The sequence below is a fragment of the Ischnura elegans genome, chromosome X (genome assembly GCF_921293095.1).
Source record: "Ischnura elegans chromosome X, ioIscEleg1.1, whole genome shotgun sequence".
NCBI lineage: Eukaryota > Metazoa > Arthropoda > Insecta > Odonata > Coenagrionidae > Ischnura > Ischnura elegans.
The window spans coordinates 28814811-28833563 of NC_060259.1; positions in this window are offsets into that span (position 1 = coordinate 28814811).

Below are 18753 nucleotides of genomic sequence, written 5' to 3' on the forward strand. Positions count from 1 at the left end.
CCACCGCGCAGTTGAATGGGAGTACAGAAGTTATCATTTTCGTTGTTGATGGGGATATCGATCCGAATTTCACGGATAAATATGCTCTAAATGTGACTTTAAACCGAAAGTCAAGTTCGCGATGATATGATCCATCAAATGCAAAACTCTTCCATATAGTGGCGGAGCGAGGGGGGGTTTTGGGGGATAAAACCATCCCCAGAACTAAGAAATTTTTTATGTTTAATTCATTTCATTTAACTGGATTAATATTACTTATATAAAAGTGTAAATATTAATAAAATATCCCTCAGAAGGCCGTAAAACTCACCATTTTCAACCATTTATCTGAAAATTTTTCGAGAGGAGGGCCCCCGCACCTCCTGCTTACCCTGGAGGGTATTCCACACCCTCAGACACCCCAGTGTTGCGCGCCTTTAACCCCTCCTACCCTTAATTCCTAGCTGCGCTCCTGCTTCGATATTATTCCTCCAAATAAATATTATGGTGTTATTGGATCATCCAGCCCTTAGCGTAGCGTTGCTATCATTTTTGATTAACCAATAAAAATGCACCCAAAGTGGCAATAAAAATCTAGCTTCAACGGAACGGTCTGTTTATTTAGTCAACTTGGTGGGTAAACTTTTCTCGGGATTCCCACCGGGTTAATGTTTTTATAACGGCCAACGTCTCGGCACTCATCATCAGGGCTGAATATTGATTTATTTAAAACGTTGGCCGTTATAAAAACATTTACCCGGTGGGAATCCCGAGAAAAGTTTATCCACATTATTCGCTGGGGAAGCATAAAATCATATTTCACTAGTCACCTTGGTGTTTGCAGTCAGAAAACCATTTTTTGGGGATAAATAGAGTGCAGCCGCGAACTTCGCTCAGTGAGCCGCGCTGCACGGTGGACGAGGGGCTTCGATACTGATGCTCACTCACTCACTCAGTGATTCAACCCGAAGGTTTGTTTTGTTAGGCGAGGGTCGAGCTCACCTTGGACTAGACCATAGGCGTGTGAACTTCACACAGTTAGGGTAGGGGGGCCAGTTCCTTTCCCTGGGCCACCTCTCACTTCGAAAAATTTTTCGGGATGGACCAAATAGGCTACCACACTCCCCGGATGATTCATAGGCCCTAAATTGATCTTCCTTTCCAAGCAGTTTAAAGGAGGAGGTGTTAGAAAAACCTATACTGCGGCTGATAGTGATGATAGTAAGTGTCTGTGAGTACATCAGTGACCACACTAGTTCAGTTTGAGAGCGTGGTATGAGGTGCACAGTGATAGTGTAGCGATAACAACCTCCACTCCAGAAAGGTTCGTAATCGGTCCTATTTATCAACTTTATTTTTGTAAATTGGAAACAGGAGGAAGTAACATTTTTTCAAATTTTTATTTTAGTTAGCGTGTATTTTTCCCATGCTAATATCTTATTCATGATAAATTGAGACCGTTTAAGAACGAAATTTAAGTGTAAAAAACAGGAAAATGTGCCGTACGGTATTAAATGAATCTTGATTCACAAAAATGACTAATCAAGAATATTATCAAAGGTTTAGAATTTAAAATGCATGTGACATTACATGCCAAAGTCTACCATTGCGGAGGTAATGCTAGAAAAATACAGCCGGACTCTACACCTTAGACCTTAACCATGCACATAATTACATCAAGTATTTGCTGCAAAGTCTATCACCTTACATGATTGATATTTCTATTTCATGAAATTATTGATAAGATGCTTGACATTCATTAAGCTTAATTTGCCCGCACAATAGACATTCATTGGCCAAATCTTGCAAACTTGGCAACTTCCATAGTGAATATTCAAATGCAAATTTAATTTTTAGTGCTAGTTTCCGACTAAAATATTTAATGTCACTGAATATGCATATATTACGATAATATTTGCGTATATATAAGACGCTGAAGTACAATTTATGAATTACGTGCTAAAACTAGTACAAAATCATAAGAAGTAGTGCATGCAGTAGGGTCAAGGTTTGAGGGCCTCCTTTAAGGACATTTTTTTGTAGTTATTTTTCTCAAACTTACGATGAAAAATTGTCAAAATATTTTAATTACAATATTGTAATAATATTGCTAACAGCGTAAGTGTCTGCTGATTGTGCAGGCATAAGCCGTACTGAGATTATCTAGGTTTTGTGGATACAGCTGTCATATCCTCATTCAGATTACCACCTCATCGTCGAGCAGTGCATCTTTAACATAATAATGTGCGATTCCGATATAGACCTTTTTCTACATTGGCGAGTCACGAATACGTACACTGCTTTGAAATCCCACCAGAACAATGTGTATTGGAAAAGGATGAGAGTTTTTTAAGAATAACGAGATTTTATGCTTTTGGGCGTCGTACGACGGAGTAGGCCGGCTTGGAGCGCTAGCTAAACCCCCACAAAATGCACTTAATGATTTAAGTGAACATTCCAAGCGCATCCGGAGGGAGTGCCAATGTACTTAATGCACCATAAACGTAAAGTCAGTGTAAACGTCGTCAGTGTAAACTGTCTGCAGTGTAAACGACGTCATCAAAAGGGGGTCTTTTGAATTGGGGGAATGTTGTAGGTGTTTCATTTGAAGACCGTATCTTCCTAGCATTTCGGAGGATTTGAGCCTACGGACCATATGGCATTCAGTTTTAATATCATTTTTTTAATGTTTCGATTTCAAATTCGCAATCGGCAACCTCGGAAAAATAAATTTAATATAAAGTTGTTTATACCGGTTTCCATGTCTACCTGTCAGTTCTCTTGGACCTCTGTGAGCTGGATGATTGTGGGTCGCAGTCGCGGTCAGCTGATAGGTCCTGCCTGCCTCATTACCCCTCTATAGCTAGTGTCGAGGTTGCACTTTAATTTAGGTAGCACTTGCATATTGTGATTCATCGCCATGATTCACTATGTGTCATCTGTGACTCACTATGTCAGAAGAACAACATCGATTTCTCCATCAGAATTATCTCATCCAAATGGGTCATCCACGCCAATTCGTCAAGAAAATCGGCAAAAATGACCCTTATGATACCTGATTTTGACCAAATTTAGCGAATCGCTTTTACTTCATTGAAGAATTTAAACTCAAAAGCTGGTTTGTGATATAAACCACAGTTTTCAAGATCGTATAATGATTCAACATTGCTGGCTCAACTTTGCGGAATTTTGTCGTGATATTAAAAATAATAACAGCTAAGTAATTTTCCACACAACACTTATTCAACTAAATAGGTTTCAACACTACATTTTTCATACTTAAGGGTGCAAGTACAAAGGTTTTGGAAGTGGGTGTCACATTTAAAGAAGTTCACGGAGATGGTGGCTAAATGAAATAAGGTCAATTCAAAACGATTTTAACGACGACGATTTTTGAACATCGTTGGTAAGGGCTCATTTTTGATAATTTTTCACATGGTATACATGTTGAAAAAATTAATGGACGATGTTTCCTTAATTGATGAGAAAATAAATTTTCAGCGACGGCGAGAGACAATGCCCGAACACAGCGGCATATGCATCGCGCACCGACCGAGTAGTACTAGGGACCACTACATCTTAAATTGACAGTCCCATTTTATCTTCTCACAGATTGCACGAATGATTGCACCAATTATTGAAGTCATAGAAGCTCGTACCATCAGCCGTTTGTTTTTCGGTGAAGTGACCTCCGCTGAAGAGAACGAACTTGCAGCGTCCATCCGGCCTTAGATGACAAAAGAAAGCCACATCTCATTTTTTATCCAACGTAGCAACAGTCTTTGCTCATCTTATCTTACTCACATATCGCATGTATTTTTTACGTCCCACAGGAGCTCCTCCGCCATTCTAATTACAACAATTGTGTCTTCCAGCAGTTTAAAATCCTCATTCATTTTTCCCTAGATCTTACGGAAAGCTCCAAGAAAATCAAAGCGCCTATTGTGAGAAACTATAAGCAAAATATTGTTTTCCGTTTCCACTGAATATCGACTTAGTTAACACGTTTGGTGCAAAATCTGCGATTTAAAAACAAATTATAAATTAGTTTACGTACAATACAAAATATTGATCCTGAAAATTCTCGGAGAAATGGCCCATGTGTAAACTTGGATATCAGATTTTCAGCTGAAATATATTTTAGTTTACGAAAGAATTGTGCATTCAAGTTTTCGTACACGAAAAATTACCGCAGCTCTTATTAAGACTCTTATGCCTAAGTTTTGTAATTTTACGTTCATAATAAAGTATAATATAATATAATGCAATACGCAATATAATAACTTTATGCACTTTTGGAAACTAATGAAATTTTCCATTGTCCATTGTTTTAAACGTAATTACTTGTCCGGCAGTGAAAATTACCTTGTATTACTCTGAATTTAGTTTTTGGCCTATCTTTATCGTCATAATTTTCCATGGCACATCTAAATCCAACAATTTTTTCTAATAGTGGGAAGCACATTTATACCAGTAGACAGAAAAGTTTCCAAGTTTTTGACATTGATTTTCTTTTTTCCAAATTTATTTGTTGAAATTAAGCCGCGATATACTGCATGACGCTTTGGTTAATGATGTGGACGCAAATGATGTCCAGGTCAGGTGCATGAGCCAACTTATAGTAACGTAGCCTCACTCTTAAAGATTATGGGAAACAAATCCAATCAGGACTTTTAACTTCAGTAACTTAGGATAATATATCAAGGGTGTACCCAGGATCAAAAATGGGGGGAAGCCATGATCGTTTAAGTTGTAACATTTTAGCAAGGAAAGGGTAAATGAAACCAAGATTTTACGAAAATTTTAACAGCATTTTATTATCTGCTTTTAAAATTATTAGCTTTAAAAATATATTATAGTTACATGTCTTATGCTAGTATTATTTTTCATGGTTTAAAAAATTTGATTCAAAACTTTCGTTTCAATCCGGTCCTGATTTTGCGTTGTTCTTCTGACAGAGTGAGATTGTTGAAATTAAGCCCCGATATACTGCATGACGCTTTGGTTAATGATGTGGACGCATATGATGTCCAGGTCAGGTGCATGAGCCAACTTATAGTAAAGTAGCCTTAGCCTAGCCTAGAGACAGAGACAGACAGAGAGAAGAAAAACACAAGAATTTTGCGATTTTACTTCTAGGAGGGGGCAGCTGCCCCCTTCTCCCCCCCCCCCCCCCCCCCCCCCCGCTGGGTACGCCCATGCAATATATTTAAATTACACGGCATTAGCTAGTCCTACTCCGAAATGTTCTTCTCTTAAGTTCCCCCTTTATTTCTTCTGGCCTTTCCTCTACAGATAAGTGGGTCATCGCGTGAGTCGATAACTTTCACCTCAGACTCCAATTTGCATTTGTCTTGATTCAGAGAAATGCTTGCCCAAATACACATCATCTGTTACGCTAAATACACCCAAGCCGATCCCTCCCCATCGCTATGTATTCCCTCTCAATCTTCGCGATGCTGCATGACATAGCCTACGGTTAGCATGTTACATACTGAAATTTTCCACCCAGATGTGTGGTGATCGTGGACCGTTCCTTGCGATATTGAAATAATATTTATTGAGAACTTCTTGCTAATATTTTTTATTCATGCGAGGATCGATAAGGAATAGAACAGTCACCAGATACTAGTTGGTGTAGTTTGATATTAGTTGATCAACCTATATATGGGTATCGTAGGACTAGATCTAAACCTGTGACGGTTGACATTGCTCTTCATCACTATGGCAAAATTAATGGCCTTGAGAATTTTTTTCAAATTATATACCTATTGCTGCTGTTTCAATAACACTTTTTAACTGTTTTACAACACAAAGTCCTTCTAGGAAATCCTTATCAAACCGTCACAGCTTCGAGCCTCTCTGCCTGTAAACCTCGCTGAAACTTCGGTTATGGCGAGATAATTCTTGCATTGTTTCATGACAAAATCCTTGAGCTCTAACTGGAGAACAGATCATCGAGTAATACCCGGGATCCATTTATAACTTCTTTCCCTCCAGTTCTTTCCCGAAGTGCTTCAACCGTAACCGATTTTTGCTCCATTAATTTTCTCTCACCCAAGGTCTATCAGCTGACCGAGAGGGCTGGGATATTCAGAAAGTAGCGGACTGAAATCGAAAATAGCTGGCAAAAAATCTCAAAATAATTATTTTGAGCTAAGAAGTTGAAATATCGCCTAAATTTCCCAGGTAATTTTTGCATGATATTCCGTGTAATTATTTTCCTTTGCTTACACATTACCAATGCATTTGGGTCAACTTTGAATAAATTTCGCTTTAAACGCTAACTTTCGAGTTTCTGAGTACATTGCAATATTAAGCTCTCGCTGTACTTAAATTAATAATTATATCGAAGCAATAACATGCCATTTTATTTCATAGTTCTTTCCCTTTAAAATGATGGTTTTTCATAGAGTTATATGCATTATTAACCATTAAAAACTGTGAGGCGAAGTTAGTCAGCTTTTAAAGGTCTGGTTACACGGTACATCAACCAACAGATACGAGTTTCAGCCTAATTGCATGAACGATTTTGGAAGGCCGGAACGGAACATGCACGGATGCATGAACTATAACAGGTTGTATTTTATGCTCATGCATTCGCGCAAGTTGGGTGGTTACACAGTGTATTTTTGCGTTCATTCTCGCGTGTATACGTTTAGAGATTAACTTGTACGGGTTAACGTGCCGTATAAACAGGCCTCAACATATTTGTCGAAAATAAGTAGTTGGTGCCGCCTGGTTACAGTGCGGAGCTTATATCACGTCGCTCTATAAAGCTTATAGATTTTGAATTCGAAGGAAAATCTTGGGCGTATTTGCGACTCCGAATACCTATCTATTTTTCGACCGTCCGGCCGAGTTCTACTCCGCCCGCTTGCGACGGAAAGTACGGTGATGCGGTAAGTTTATAGCCACATCCGACGTAATATTTAGGTCTAAAGGGCCCTTGTTCACATTTTCCGGAAAGGAATGTAAAATTTTTTTGCTCCAGTTTTCTCGTATTTCCAATTTTCATATTTGAGGCATAGGCGAATGAAACGTACCTACACCTTTTCTATGCCTGATATGTACTCTGAATATTTCAAGATGATAACATGAGTTTCAAACGAGTGATTGACCGCAAAATATGACAAAATACCACCCGTCGATACGGAATGATGCGTTCTCTCTCTTCACAGAGCACGCATTCAAATGCCATTCTCTCCGCCTAGTAGGTTTCCTAAGCAGATAGAGCCTATCCCTCCGTGCCACGTGGTCATCCAACCGTCTACTACCACACGATACATGGGGAGGTGTGAACACTCCAAAGGCCGTGATGCACCAAGGACCAACCTTCGGACCCCCTCTCCCTTTCCCGTAAACATTAAAACTTGTTGGAGGATTAGAAAATTCTTGTGTCCGTCACCCATGGTGAGGCAAGGTCACATTTAGGATTTGGAAGGCCACGCTGGAACTGCAGTGTGGGCCTCAGCAGGGGGATCCCGATGGAATGGATTAGCCCCCTATGTACAAGGTAGAGATAAATTATGTCACGAAATTTTAATCCCGGGTAGATGGTGCCAGTTGGAGCCAAAATTACTAAAAATATTTAGATCGAAAACATTTTTAACCATATTTTAATACAGAAACTTTGAGCCAATCGCTCCGATCGGCCGCGAGTTTTCCCTGTTACCGGAGACTCTGGATAGCTCATTACTTTGAACCTTTGAACGCTTTGCCTGCATTTGTCCAGGGCACCCAGCCACAGGTCAAACTTGCGGCCAATAGAATCGCTTTGCTAAAAAAATTTACTTTAGAAATGGTGCGTTTTCGACCTAAACATCTTTGCTAATTTTGGTTCCTACTGTCATCATCTATCTAGGATTAAAATTTCTTGAGATAATTTTTCTCCACCCTGTATACGTGATTTGATGCTTGTACCCTTGATATTAAGGAAAAATCGTGCTTCGAGCATCGGTGTAGTTGCCGTGATGGTTGCTCTACTGGGAGCGATGTCCATTGCCGTGCAATTGGATTAATTTTGCGACTTGTTAATAACACTCGCGCGTCATTTAAAGCTATATACGCAGCGAATCCCAAAAAATCTGAATTTATGATACTTCTGAAACCGAATTTAAGAGGCCTATTTAAAACTAAAATCAAATAAAATAAAAATAATAATTTTCATATTGAATATAAGAAAAATGTATTTTCGATGCGAAATTTAAATGGTCGTAATTATAAATCATCATTCATGTCAATGATTTTAAAGGATGCAATGAGTGAAGGAGTGTAAGTAAACGGTTCTCAAAGTAAATTACCAGTGGCGTAGGCAGGAATTTCGTTCAGGCAGGTCCGGAGAAATTTTTTTTAGGAACAGGGTTCTAAAATAGAGGATTTTAAACTAATTTTAACACTCTTCATAATCGACAATACCTCATTTCTCAAAAAAATATTTCGTCAATATCATGATTTTTCAGTATTTTATTTTCTTTTATGGTGAAGCAAAGTAATTGTTTTTTATTACGTGGGAGGGTCCGGACCGCCTCCCCTCGCTACGCCATTGTCTGTTACAAAGGCAAGTTCTGTACAGGGTGAAAATGTGGAACGCTTACGTCTATGGTGAAGTGTACATGAAAGGTGTAATAAAAAACTCAAGATTACTTGACCCTAATTATTTTGCTGTTATAAAATAAGGAGGGCCGAATCATGATTCCCAGCCGAGGGCCCCCAATCACCTCAAACTGCCCATGCCCATCTGGTTCATAATTTTAAGTCCAGGCTGAAGGGCACTAACAACGCACTGCTTGCAGACATTTGGGATTACGACCCAAGTATCCCAAAAACATGTACACTACCTCAAAAGTTACTCTTCTGAGAGTCTTTCGTATGTCTATACCTTCTTCCAATCATAGGTTATCAATTAATAATTTTATTGTTTTCAATTTTTAAACATTGAAGCAAAATTATATAAAAAATAACAAAACATCAATATATATATATATATAGTATATATATATATATATATATGAAATTCGCAGCAAATATTTAAAATAAAATGGAAAAGAGAGAAAATTATCAAAAGAAAATATCAGATTGGTATTATAAAAATATATCAAATCAAATCATTGAATTAAACTACAATGTTTATATTCCGTTCGATATTTTCCTGTATTATATTAAATAATTAGTTCTGACTTTCCTCTTCACACAAACGACAAAACTTTACTCCGTTCAATGGCGAACAAATGCGCCAATCAAATTCAGTTTTATAGCTCCTCAAAAATCAGTAAAAATCCATGAAATCTTGACAAGGAAGAGATAAATTATGTCACGAAATTTTAATCCCGGGTAGATGGTGCCAGTTGATGATCTTTTTTTACGAAAATGTTCAATGTTGTTCCCCAAGCGATGGAATAGGTACTATTAATAATTCGGAATTTTGAAGGATATTTATAGAAAGGACTACTCCTTTAATTAATTGAAAGCGAACTATTGTTATAGTCAATTTTTTTAACTAACTTAATGATTTGTTTAAAATATCACCGTTTTTCGTTAACTGTTTACTTAATATAAGGATGAAAGTAGTTACCGCCGCTAGCCGCTCCTGAGATATTTTCACTAGGAGTTAGACTGAAGTCATTATTGTTAGATAGAAAAGAAAAATCTGGCTCCAACTTGCAACCATCGGATTTTTTCGTGGCCAAGCAAAATGATGTCGGTTGGTTGTCGCGCCCCGTAACCCGCACTCGGGAAATTAGCGTGACATGTGTAGCAGTCCGTTTGAGAGACTGGATTTTACCTAAATCTCGAGTGAATTGAACTGAATTACTTATTATTTGCGACACATTTATGGTAGGTATTTACCCTCTTTTTACGGGTTTACCCTAGTGTCTTCGTGTGGAAGGCAAAAAACCTAAACTTGAACAACCATGGCTTGACCCCCTAGTTGTGATCCTGGGTACGCCCTTGATGGATACAACGGAAGTGACTTGCTATCAGCTGAAATTACAGGTATCTAACAGTTCCTTCAGTAGTATAATAAGAGATATATAAAGCATTTTATTCCCAAAAATATTCCAATGTCGGCAATTGGAAGTTGAAATTGAAAATGGTCTAATGTTGTTTTTAATTGTGAATGTCCTCAAAATATAAAGAAAGAGTTAATAGTATTTTTACTCCAGGGAAATAACTTTGTCAACTGATTTGGTTTTCTTATTCATCAGTTTGGATGTTATGTTAATGCGTGAGTTGGTAAACTGTTAGTAATTGACAATCCTAACAGATCGCCATGTGCAATCCTCTTCCAGGACCTAATTACTCGCTTCTCAGTAATTTTGAGATCTGTATCGACTGGAATTCGAGTAAATGATACGGTTTTCTCAGCGTGCAGCCTAAAAACAGTTAACCTTTACGTAAAACTACATCCATGGTATTATATACCACCAACTATTCACAAACTTTTAAGGCATGGAACGGGAAATGTGAAACATGCTATTCTTCCTATTGGAAAGTTTTCCAAAGAGGCGTTGGAAGCCAAACAAAATTTGATAAGAATATGTCGTGCAAATTATACCACATTTGTTTTAGGATTGCCACAAGGAATGACCTTTCCTATACGCTTCTACTTACATCAGATCCTTCATTTCTTGTTCTGCGGGGGTTCCCCGTAAAGTTAAAAAATTACCAGATAAGGTGAAAAAAAATTCTGGTGAATAGCGGAAATATTTTAGACATGAGAAGTCTTTATTCTCTGACTCAGAGTAGGATTTAAAGTGGCACACCTTTGTTTTTGAGCTATTAGCAATAAAAATAATTGTTAATGGTGTTATTGTGTATCATTACTATTCAATGACCATAATTTCAAGTTTAATAGACTCATTAGTAATTTTCAACTAGCACCTTAGAGAACGCTATTAGATATATCAAACGTCGTTAACAATATAAGGAACTCTATCTTTCTCTTGATATTCCCGTATCATAGGTTCGACATGCTCCTGGCAACTATGCTTCCCGCAGTACGTATTCCCATTTTCTTTTTTTTTTTCCTCATAAACAATATTTTGGACTACAGTATTCTAAATAAGTTTCATTGCATACTTGCAGTACACAATTTACAGAAGTATTCATTAATTTAGTAATACTTAAGACTACAGCGATTTTTGGCCAGCTTTTTTTCGATTTCAGCCCACTGTGCACCGGTACAGTAATTTTAATCGCGTCTTCGGCGCTGTCATTGATCGTGAACAGAGGCAAGAGTGTGGATGGAGCGTGCATAAGGAGGAAGGGGGTGTTGGAAACAATGATGGAGTGGATTAAAACAATGAAGAATGTTCGGTTAGCAAGGAAGGGGCATGGGATACGGGCAAAGGCGGCTTGCCCATAAGGACTCGCGGACGCCGCCCCTCCCAAGATTTGAAAAAGGAAAAACAAAATTAAATACCCATTCAATTATAATTATACATCTAATTGGCGAAAGAGTTTTCACAATCGCATACATCGATAATGTAGGAAAAACACGCAAAGATAGCGCGAGAAGTTCGCATTTGTAGCCGCGGGGCACGGGCTAGAACGTCCCAATCCATCACCATGCAGTTATATGAAGAGTGGTAGTGGTGGGGGCTGCTGGTGCTATGACGCGTCTAAGCTTGTGCCTTATGGAAGTCTTGGGACGCCGCCCGAGCATGCGAGGAGCGACGTAGGTATCTAGTGAGTTGACATCGCCGCTACGGCTGGCGGCATGATAATCTGGCATCTACTTGGTGCTGCAGTTACCATCTACTTAGTGTTGCAGTTGTTTTGGTTTCAATTTTATTATTATAAATATTTAAATTATATTACTTTAAATCAAACAAATTTAATAGTTAAATAGCCTTAAAAACTCACTAAAATAAAAAAAATATTTTTTTTCATTTTACCCCCCGGTGAAGTGTGCCCCCCCGAGCATTTGAGTCACGAGCCACCACTGGATACGGCGGTCGTCGCACTCCCTCCCCAAAAGGCTCCTGGCCCCCTATAAATCTGACTAATCAAAAAATCAAAAATTTCAGTATTATACAAACATTTTTTCGGAAATAAGACTTGATCTAAGTTCTGGGAGATTTAAATTTTGAATCTAATTCCGGGGGAGGCATTCCTCTTGAGGTGTGCGCACTCCTCAGATTCTCCGAAGGGTGGGTGAGACTGGAATGGTCCCATTTCCTATCCCCCGCCCCCAACGAAACTCCGTGTTTTGAATATATGATGTGAGGATAGAAACAAAATAAGATGATTACCGACTCGTGGCGGCTGAGCGTCACTACGATAGTAGCCAAATCCCAATGAAAAAATCTGTGATCCCAATAACTGCTGCAGGATGAAGAATTTATGGACGATAAGTATGGATAAATTTACGACTAGTTCAAACAGAATAAAATGTGCAGGTACAAAAGGAATCTGTAGAGGAAGTTGTGTTCGGCCACCATGAATTTGGAAAATTAGATTACTGTAAAACATTGTGTGTTGTCTTTCATACACATCTGCCTTTACCGGTAGATCACCTGTATTGATGAATATAAGAAGTTGGATTATTTTAGCAAAAAATTGGCAAATGATCAAGCATTTGACAAACGTGAGTATACTTCCCCATCACTCAACAACCCAGCGGGAGCATATTTGCGTAAACTGCTTGGCAACAGCCTCCCCTCCCTCTCCAATCCACACCCCTGATGTTAAAATCTTTCAAAGAAGATACGAAAAACATTGTGTTGTACAATCAATGTAAAAAATATTTTGCATTTTATTACCATAGTATTACCTACATTGCTATATATTTTTAGGTCTACCAAATGAAGAACCAGGAAAAATAGGATATATATTGGAAGAATCGACTGTAAATTCTGTATAGTTGGCAAACATTAACTAACATAACTAACACTGTAAGTACGATAGCAGAAGTAGTAGAATATCAAGTGTGACGACAGCTTAGTTATCTGTAATCGCTAAAAAAATTCTCATTTTGGGGGCCAGGTTCCCAGGACCTCTTATTCTCTGCCATAATTAAATTCTATGGAAATTAATCATTGTATTAACCTTAAACTGTCTCCCACGGAAATTAAAGGGCTACCATTAGAATAAAGGGGATGGAAGAGCACAAGGGAAGTGCTGGAGTTGTATGACTGTAGTTGGAATTGCGATGCACCAGCTGAATGCCGAGGAAAGGTTTCAGCGGATTCATGCCAACGAATGTGTTTCAACTCATAGTTTTGTATCTACAGCATATAAAGATAAAGATAATTGGATTGGGCTTGTTTTATCAAAAAAATCCATTTAAAATTTAAATAGTTATGATATTCATTAAACTTTCAATTTCCTATTACAGGCCATCATTTAATTATTTCCGTTTTAAATTAGCCATTACCATACCTTGAGCTCTCGTATATATTTCTCGCATCATTCTGTCAAATTCAAACGCAACATTATGATTATATTATCAGATTTCACTTCATCATTGAACGTAGCTTTTATTAGAAAAAGTTTATGAGATTTTTTTACTCACAGCCACTCAATTTTCAGGATTTGGTAAAAATTTGTTTCCCCAATCATGGAGTTGCCGATTTTTATCAGTCAACCAATCGTTCTGTTTTTATTTTATTCTTTCCTCTCTCAAGTCTTGAGCCATAGAAATGAGCTTTGATCCGGAGGCTTTGCCTTCATATTTACGTCGTACGTATGGAAGTTTAGTAGTTGATGGAGCAGGAAAGGTTGCAAAATGTATGGTTTATTGCTATTTATTAGAGCATTTGTTGTTTATCCTGTAATTTATACCGATCCTATACCCTATCAGCATATTTACAGCCTGCATGTTAGGATGGACATTGTAGTCAACACACGCTAATTGTAAGATACAATTCGGATATATGATGAGTATGGTTGATTCGGTGCAGAAACACTAAGAATGTTAACTGTAAAGAGTGAAGTGAAGCATGGTGGATAGAATATGGATTCTTCGTCTACTTGTTATGGGCGTTTTTTTGTAATTATATCAATTGATGGGGCAGATAATAAGGCAAACAACGTGGATTTTTACGGCGGGAGAGGCAACATATTAATGAAAAAATGATGAAGAAAAAATTGCAACCATATAGGATATGAGAGTGGGACACACAATTAGCAAAGTAAGGAGAGTCTCCCTGCAAAGCAGGCAATAAGCCTGCTAGTCACCTTTCTCGTTTCATTCAGAGGCAGCCTCTGGAAGACCTAGTTTAATTAATAATTTTTCTTTCATGTTACGTAGGATGTGGCTTTCGAGTTGTTCAAAACAATGAATGATCAGTAAATATTTCAGCTCGCGGCTGAGCTTAAATCCTCCGAGTGCGTCCACCGGGTTGCGGATGGTGGGTCGACCTTTAGATATAGAGGTTAGCTGCGAGATAAGCGAGTTCTCTCGTCGAATAAGCAGTCGTGGACAAAAAGCGGCGGTATTCTGAGGGGGTATTGGGCTACCCTTGGGTAAGGTAGACCATTTAAAAGATACCAAAACCTGTGAAGATACCGTGACTTGGCGACTGGGGGCCGCCAACAAGTATGCCTCTCATCACCCGGGGGAGAGGGCAGCAGCTCTTCTTCACATGTGCGAAGGTGGAGACCATACTGGTCGGTACAGCGACACACATTCCACTACGGGCGTGATAACATTTACTTTAACGGCTGTAGTACTGCGATGTGGAAGGCAAGGGGAAACCACCACATTATCATCCCGAGGAGTCACAGCTACTCCACTCAATTTATATAATGACATGATGGAATTCTCTCGGGTAAAATATTCCGGAGGTAAACTAGTCCCCCATTCGGATCTCCGGGCGGGGACTACTCGAGAGGGTACATCGGTCAAACGAGAGGCCTTTGAAATGTGGTGCTACAGAAGAATGATGAAAATCAAATGTATCGACCGAGTTAGTAACGAGGAAGTCCTAAGAAGGGTAGGAGAGAAGAGAAGCCTCATGAAACCCTTAATAAGAAGACGGAACAACCTTATAGGCCACATCTTGAGACATGATGGCCTGATGAAGACAATCGTCGAAGGACAAGTGGAAGGCAAGAATGGAAAAGGAAGACCTCGAACAAAATACATGGAACAAGTGAAGAAGGATGTGAAAGAGAAGAAATACGTAGATGTGAAAAGATTACCTGATAGGAGAACTGAGTGGAGAGCTGCGTCAAACCAATCCTATTATTGTTGACCACTGGTGATGAAATATTTCAGAGGGTATCAATTTTTATTGACTACTAATGAATATTAACTATGCCAGTACGATTTAATATATGAAAAATTCTCACGATATTTTTATTAAAATTAATTTAAAAGTTAAAATTAAAAAGAGATACTTATTTACACCACTAGCGAAATTTTTAATGCTCTGAATGAGCGTTATATTTTTATTATGGTACGATTGTAAACTGTTATAAATGCCACTATTCGTAACGCTACATATCAGTGGCGTAGCCAGGAATTTCGTTCGTTGTGGGTCCAAAATCAGGAGGGAAATTTTTAAAACATTAATGTACTAAGTAGAAGGTTTAAAATTCATTTTAACACTTTTTATAATCGAAAAAGCTTCATTTATTGAATAAATATTTGGTAAATTCATAATTTTTCAATAGTTTTCGTTCTTTTATGAATGAAAATAATTGTTTTTATATTTCGGGGGAGGTCCGGACCCCCAGGACCCCTCTGGCTGAGCCATTGTTCCAAATCCACTCCTGTCCCCCTTACCATAATCGGATGTATTTTAACGTGAAAAATAGACGAGACTATTCGTGTTGCCGAGGTATCCAATAAAGGATAAGAAACAATTGCCAGTATTTTAACTGACGCAAGGAAACCAAATATGAAACTCTTTTGCATATGATGACCACCCATGGAAGTTTTAATACTCTGAATTGGCGTCATTTTTAAGTCCCATGATGCAATCGGGAACTATTTTAAATGCAAGTCTTCAGCCAATTAATATTCATTTTATTCGCTTTCTCACTTCAGAAACCTGTTTCAAAGTCATATTATAATTTTATTTCTTAAAATATAAGACCACTCGTTCCATATATTTCATTCAATCTGAATAAGCTTAAGTAACGCCCTGGTTTGTTCATGTTAATATTATGGAAAATTTAAAAATATTACCTCCCATACTTGGTAATGATTTCAATTTATGTCCATTATATTATTGACCTTTTTTCTTCATGTGATGAAAATATTATGAAAAAAATCAATGCATACAATTTCCTCATGGCAGAAGCTCTGATTTATTACTGCCATCCGTAAGATTAAAAGTTACTGTCATGATTTTGAACTCTTGCTGAATATTAGCTGACTTGCGGTAAATCTATTATTTAGAATACCTGATGCAGACAGATTTATACAATCAGCTCGGAGTATGGTCCATCATCGCACATTCATTCATTTCCTCAATAAACCATGAATGGGAGCAGCTCGTATGCGAAACTTCAGTTACAACAACGACTTTTTTTCAAATCGTCAGTTAACCGGGAAAATTATGTCATCCCTTGATTGAAAATGCCTGTGGTTATTAATTGACTGAGGATTAATTATTTGATTTTATGTAGTAATAGCTGAATGAATTTGCCTCGTGACAGGAAATAATTATGTTTCTGCTACGAAAAGCTTAAGAATAGCATGTAATTGTTACTTCCTAGCATTTATTGTAGCACTACGATACATACGTATTTACATCATATGAAGTGCAGCCCACTTATTTCCAACTTGTTACACAAGGGAATTCCGTCTTTTTCCGTGAATTTTAACAAGGGAATTCCGTCACAAATATTTTCATCACTATGAAATACCTATATGTGCTTACATAAGACTCCTTGAGTTGACTCATTAATAAAGATTTAAATTACCTGTTATTTTGAGAGTACCTCCGTCTCCAGCTGGATGATCAGAATGTAGTTGAAACTGCCCATCAAAGTACTCCTCAGCTGAGGTTTTTTGTTTTCTCGGAGTCCATTCTTGAAGAGATCTCTGATGATTTTTTATACTCTGGCTGCTAGTAATGTGAGTGTGGGCCACCAGTCATACATTACAGAAAGCCCACATGCACATCACAACATCCAGAAGAGGAATCGTTTCCATCACGTCTCTCTGGAGACGTCTATTAAGGCGAGGAGAAGTATTACATTTGCTCTAGAAGAGTTAAATTGCAAAATTTTACTCTCAAACTCATCACAGAAATCTTACCGAAGTCTACATATTTATTTATTTACGTTTCATCAGCTTGCGTGAGACCAACCGGCAGTTAGCAGCCAAATTATAGGAGTCCGCTCATGATGAACACTATTAAGACGTGATAAATTATGCTCATGCTCTTAACGCACAGAAACTTCTCTCCTTCAATTCGAGCTGAAAATCAATGGTAATACAAATATGTACTATCCATAGTTAGATATAAATATGGGTATAAAAAATAGCTGCATATCTTACTGGTATATCAGATTTTTATCATGTAGCTATTTCATAAATAATGAAAACTATTGAATATCTCCATTTATTTTACTTTAAAAATTTATTTTGATTGAAATAATTTAAAATAAATTATTAAAATAATTATATTCAATAAAGCAATACGCGCATCCTGTAGGTTCTTCGTAAACTTGTGATTTTCATTTTTATATATTAAACAAAATGAAAAAATAAATAGCCGTGGCAACCGAAACATTATCATTGGTTATAAAACGTGTTAATATTAGAAATGGAAATTATCTTTCCCGGGATATCCCAGCCTATTACCACGCACTCTGGTCAGTTCAATTCCAGCAAAATTTTCCGAGTTATTTGAATGGGGAATTTTCCAAATAATAAATGGGAGATTAATTAAATCGCACTACAGGAATCAGCCATAAAACACAAAAATTTTAAAATATTTACTACATCTCACCACTTACAAGTGGGAAAAGTGGTACGAGTATCCTGAGGAACCCATCATTGGGTAAGTATGTTTTGATTCACTTTTCTAAGAAAATCTGAAGGGGCAGATGCGGAAATACTTTGGTGTAAATTTTCAAATTGAGCATATTTTTAAAATCCCATAATATCCTCGAATGACAAATATATTTTTAAAATGTTGAACTGCGTATCAATCAATGATTTGTCAAAATTAGCACGTGAAAAATGGTGCCGGAAGTTCCAATTTTGACGAACTGTACCTCGGGAAAAACATTTTTTGGGGATTTTGTTCACGCCGCTGTATGTGTGCTATGACTTGAATCCTAACTTGTGAAATTCAACTGATTCCGTTATTAAAAAAGTACCCCTTGCAATCCCCGATGATGCTGCAATGCAGTGCTTCAACTTCCTCTTCCAACTCCCTTTGCTACATTTTTTACTTCTTCTGCAATACCCTCGTTTATGAAACACTTTGGATAATTCCTCAATCATTTGAACATATCATTCCCACATATAAATAAAACTTAGGTAACGCTTTAATTATCAATCACACAAGTGCATGAGCTCAAGAGGAGCAAATATACTATGACGATGCATTGACTACAAATTCGTATAAAATTCACGTCAATAGTCTTGCCATTTTCTTTACCTTACCATCTCGACAAAAAATTGCATGCTTTGTTGCTATTATTATTTGCTTATATATGGCTTGATGTTTTCATTCCGTTTTTATTTGTGTCTATAGATGACGGAGAATCAATTACTGGTGCATTATTATATTTGAAAATTCGAGATTGGAGACATACAGAGTTGCACTGTGAACTTAAATGGAGACAAAGCTAACCAAAACC